This window comes from Mixophyes fleayi, chromosome 1 (assembly GCF_038048845.1).
Source record: "Mixophyes fleayi isolate aMixFle1 chromosome 1, aMixFle1.hap1, whole genome shotgun sequence".
NCBI lineage: Eukaryota > Metazoa > Chordata > Amphibia > Anura > Limnodynastidae > Mixophyes > Mixophyes fleayi.
The window spans coordinates 77,510,027-77,516,026 of NC_134402.1; positions in this window are offsets into that span (position 1 = coordinate 77,510,027).

Sequence of the window (6,000 nt, forward strand, 5' to 3'; positions counted from 1 at the left end):
GGTAGTTAGGAGGGCACAGGGCCATATAGGTAGTAATTTGGGACACAAGGACCCTAGGTAGTGAGGGGGCATAGGGCCCATAGTAAGGATGGGTGCCAGGCCCATTAGTTAGTTTATAGGGCACAAGGCCCTTAGTAGGTTGGGCACAAGGCCCGTTGCTAGGTAGGGCAAAGGCCCACAGCTCATTGGGCATCAGGTCCATGTAGTAGGAGGGCTCAAGGCCCTTTGTGTAGTGGGGCACTAGGCTCTTGATAGTTGTTTAGGGCTGCTAGGCACTATGTTGTTAGGACGCTAAGCCCTGGTTAGAGTAGGAGGATGCTAACCCTGTTAATTAAGTAGGGTGCTAGGCTCTTGAGATTGTGGGACATCTGGTCCATTGTGAGTGTAGTGGTAGGCTGAGAGTGGCATACGAGGCCCCCTACCCAATCCGGAAGGACACCTAAAGTCCTGAGCCCCTGAGAGGCAGGCTTAAAAGCCAGGGTTCAGGTGGTAGATGGAGCCCTGCGGAATGGCTGTGTAGCGGCAGACACAAGTGTCCCAGAACAGGTGAGCAGTGGCTCCAGCAATGGCGGATGCACTGGGGTGAGCAGACGCGAGGTTTGGTTCCTGAAGTGCTGTTGTGAAGGGCACGGTGTGTCTCGTAGTGGTCCCTCAGGAACGGGTACTTGGGGTGTTGGGAAGGGGATTGCAGTTTGTGTGACTTAGGCACCCATTACACTTTCTGGGCCTGATTCATTTAAGGAAAGTACTCATTTTTTTTTACTTAAGTTTTCTCTTGGACAAAACCATGTTAAAATGCAAGGGGTGCAAATATTTTTTTTATTTTGCACATAAGTTAAATACTGGCTTTTTTTTCCTAGATAAACTTTAAATTTCAGTGTACAAATGAGTTATCAATTATTTGTTAGCTACATGAAAAAACAGCCAGTAATTTCCTTATGTGCAAAATAAAAAAAACTAATTTGCCTCCCTTGCATTGCAACATGGCTTTGTCCAGAAATTTTAAGTAAGAAAACTTACTCAATTTCTTACTTAACTTCCATAATGACTCAATCCCTCTGTCATTTGGCTAAACTACTGCTTGCCTCTAGTTCAGTATTGACCAAGAATTGTCTAACTACAAACTTACCTGCTTTCTACCTTTTGAATTTTGTTCTTCCTATCTATCTTCTCCAGGGAACATTTGGGTCTACACTTATTCTTCCCAAGGGCAACCATATCAAAGTGTCCCATTCTACTCTAAGTTAAAGGATCTGCTGCTATATGTAAAACCAATGTTAACCTAACATCCCAGGTCTTCCTAAAGTAGGATTCTGGGGCAATGGTGCTTAGATCCATTTAGCCACCACATGTAAAGTGGGGCACTGGTTAACATGGTGGGACAGTCCTAACATGAACAAGAATCCTCAATAAAAGATTGCCTAAACCTTTACCGCCAATAAAGATATTAAATAATATTACATTGTCTCATATTTATGTGATTATACAATATCATTCAACATATATTTTTTAACTTAATATAGCCCTCAACAATCTTGGTATAATACACAAGTGATATTATTATGTGAATAAACTCCTGTAAATAATATCTGTTTAATACAGAAGCGAGGCTAATTAAAGTATATTTTCCTGTAAATAATATATTTATACACTGTACGTTCTGATGTCATTGCTTAGAATCAGTGAGTTCTGATGTAAGTGTTCAGTGATCATTAGGAAAATGCATGTATTTGAAGGAATAATTTAAACCAATACAGTAAATTATTATGGATATTAGATGTCCCATAGGATTACCACATATATACATTCCTTACTAGATAATTTTCCTCATCACTTACAAGGTGTCACAAAGTTCTGCAGTATAGGGCAGTCTGTATAACAAATGATAGAATAAACAAGTCATATATTAAAACAGAAGAAGGTGTAAGAGGTTGTTGGAGAAGGTGTCGTACTCAGACAGAAGGTAGAGAGGGACCTGCTGGTGAGGGCCATTTCAGCCACACACATTTGTAACAGGGGCAAAAAGTCAAGCATATAGCAATGCAATCCCCATAGTCAGACATTAGCAGTAGTGTCATACATTCCATTGCAGTATTGTCATATGATGCCACTTTTACAATAACTCAGTTTCTCAAATTGCACTGCCCCGATCAACTGTAAGTGGCGTTATTCTGAAATAGAAATGTCTAGGAGCAACAACAGCTCAGATGAAAAGTGGTAGACAGGGGAGGGCTGGCAAATTTTACCCCGGGAGGCAAGACTCGATTTACCAGCCTATTTTAAAGGAACAAAAATGTAGGTAGCTCAGTGATCAAGCCCAAGGTAGTACACTATGGGACTGGCCCGAGGGGCAGATGCCCCCTGTCCCCTAGCCAAGTCAGCCCCTGGTGGTAGGCCAAACAAGATCACAGATTGGGACCACTGAATGCTGAAGCATGTATCACGTAAATTTGTCTATCCTTAGTTGCAACACCCACTACGGCGTTCCAAATTACTTCCCGAAGCAATGATAGCACAAGAACTGTTCATTGGGAGCTTCATGGATTGGGTTTCCATGGCTGAACAGGCACACACAAGCCTCAGATCAATATGTGCAATGCCAGACATTGTGGTGTATAGCACATTGCCATTGGACATTGAAGCAGTGGAAATGCATTCTCTGGAGTGATAAATCATGCTTTACCATCTGGATTAGACTGATGGACGAATCTGGGTTAGGCGGACTTCCTACCAGAATATGTGTTGCTATCTGTAAAGTCTGATGGAGAAGGGGTTAATGGTCTGAGGTTGTTTTTCATGATTTGGCCTGGGCCCCTTAGTACCAGTGAAGGGAAATATCAATGCTACAGCATACAATGACATTCTGCAGAATTGTGTGCTTCCAACATTGTGGCAACAGTTTCAGGGAGGCCCATTCCTCTTTCAGCATGACATCCCTATGTACAAAGCGAGGTTCATCATAGAATAGTTTATCGAGTTTGGTGTGGAAGATTTCTCAACCTCATAAAACACCTTTGGGGTGACTTGAAACGTCGACAGTGAGCCTGTTTCAAGGAATCACAGAAATGGCCACTAACCGGTATTGGCGCAACTGAACAGGGAGGCGCGGAGTCTAACGTACCCCTGGTATTCACCAGGGACCCCCGCAAGCGAGTTTGGGCTTAGCTGCAGAGGGTACGCAGGTCGTGGTTCTCCAAAACAGTCACAGGTGTAACGACAGTAGTAGACAGGCGTAGTCAGTCAATCCAGGTCAGAGCCAAGCGAGCGGGACATAGGGGGGATCCAGAGAGAAGTCAGGTCAAGCCAAATAGTCAAACCAGCTGGATAGCGAGGTACCAAAACGAAACACAGGAGAATAATAACAGGAAGCCGAGCCGGATCCAAAGAACACTGGATCAGAAGTTCAGGAAGCGCTGGAGCAGGAGTGAACCAATACTCTGGCACTAGACATGTGTCAGAGGGTGCTTTATATACCATAAGGTGCATCCTGATTGGGTTAGGGAGATTTTTTGCGGTCAGACATGCTGACTGCCGACAGGTGAGCGGAGATAGAGTCCCGCTGATAGGCAACAGGACGCGGCTGCCGAGAAGGTGCAGGCGTTTGTCTCCTGCAAGGCTTCATTTACCAGCATCCATGCCCGACCCCCTAATGCTCGTGTGGCTGAATGGATTCAAATTACTGCTTCCATGTTCCCTGATCAAGCGGAAATTCTTACAAGAAGAGTGGAGAATGTTCAACACATATGGATGTGATATTATTATTATTATTATCATTTATTTGTTAGGAGGGGAGGGGGCCCTGCTCATACGAGCTTACATCCTAAGGGAGGGTAAACAGACCAGGCACAAGAGGATCCAGTTGAGGCAAGAGGACGAGCTAAAGGGAGGAGATGGGGGTTAAGCAGTTGGTTGGTAGTCGGATACCCGAGCGAGGAGGATAGAGGAAAGATCAGGAGAGGAGATATAGAGTTGAATGTCGTCAGCATAAAGGTGATACTGAAGACCGAAGGAGGAGATGAGAGCACCAAGGGAGGAAGTGTAGAGCGAAAAGAGAAGAGGGCCAAGAACAGAGCCCTGCGGGACTCCTACAGGGAGAGGGTAGGGGGAGGAGGAAGAACCAGACGTGGATACAGAGAAGGAGCGATTAGCGAGGTATGAGGCGAACCAGGCATGGACAGAACCAGAAAGGCAGAGAGAGAGAAGAGTTTGCAGCAGGAGGGGGTGGTCCACGGTGTCAAAGGCTGCAGAGAGGTATTTGGTTGTGCACATACTTTGACATGTAGTACATCTTTGTATAAGTGGGAAATCCTTGTCTAGTCAAATGCAATACAGAGATTATACTAAGCTGAAACTTCTTGCATTTGCGTGCTTCTGCTATGTAATGTTCCTCGTTCATGTCTAAAGAAGAGAAGTGACATACATTGAGTAGGGTACTCATTAGCACTGGCCTTGTAGAGCAAGTAGGTTGTAGTGGACAATTCTCTGTGTAATTGCATATTGGCTGAACACCTAAAATTATTGTAATAGTTCTAGTTGACTTGATCTCCCAGGATAGGAATACGGGAAGTAATGTGTTCCTAAGCAACTCAAAACAAAAAATGTAAAAGCCATACATGTCTGCTTTCATACTTGTGGTCATTACTAAACAAGCTGGTATTACTACGTGTTTCAGCTCTCTATCTAGAGTGATGAGGGGCGGCTGGGCCTTTGGAACTGCTTTTACAATACAAAATCAAAATTCTCAAGAAGTTATTCCCTCCCGTTTCCTTCATGTCCATATGTTACTGGTTTTGGAATAGTCTTTGCTTGCCAATTTCTGCATTTGTTTGAAGTCTTCTTCAATGATACTTTAACTTGGAGGCTCAACTGAAATATCTCCAAAGTTGACACAACCAGAGGGAATACTGTACCAAAGTAAAGTAAATCAGAAATAAGGAGAAATAAAAATCTATTTATCACTGCCTACTACATATTTAAGTTACAGCTTTGTGAATGTTCTCCTGGGATTATTCTATATATTAGTAGACCCTGTCATGGTTATCTATCTGTACACTCTTCCTATTTTCTTGGCACTATTCTTTTTTCTGTACATTACACAATATCTATATTTTTTTACTTTTACACAAACTTCCCCATTAATGTTTTCAAAAGTAAGTTACAATCACATGCTTCAGTCCCATTCATAACCTTGACCATATTAGATCATTCTTAGAGTTTAATTTACTTTGTAAGCTGTCTAAAAGAGCATTCTAGCAAGAACAACGTGTACAGCGCGTTACAGTTCAGACTGGAGGTAAATAAGTAGATAGAATATAAAAAGCCATGTCAGGAACATCAACACCTGCCAAGAATCGCTAACAGTGCATTTCTTTCTATCATGCTAACCTCTGAGATGCACTGTATTGCATTGATAGGCCCCTCTGGATGTAAAGCAATTAAGACTACTTCCAATAACGATGTAGTCTACTGTACCATAAAGTGCTATCAAATGACGAGATTCATGACATTTTATGTAGCATGATTTTCCCCCCACTTGCAGAATGTCAGAGTTTAGCTGCATATAATTTCCACAGCATATAATTAAATTTCCCAAGCTACCTAAAACATAAAGATTCTTATGTTTATGGATGGCTTATCAGGCATCTGGCCTATCCATCACATTTAGTGCAGTCCCAGTACCAGAGTTGCTTTATTGCCTCACAATGTGTTTTTTATTTTTCAATTTTGCATTCATGCCTGCTGAGGTTGTTTTATAAACGGAGCAATGCTCTTTCTTTAGTGTGCGTTGTTATATTCCATATAAAGTAGTGGTGATAGTATAGACAAACATTCCACACACCACCCACCATTCTGCACTGCTTGTAGACTTAGAAGGCCAGCCATCAACATAAACATATTTTTAATTTGTTTGCAATACAACATATGTGTTCTAAAATGTCCCACTGGGCATAAATCGCAAACATTTTTTTTTTTTTTTTTTTCTTTCAAATCTGTCTGGAC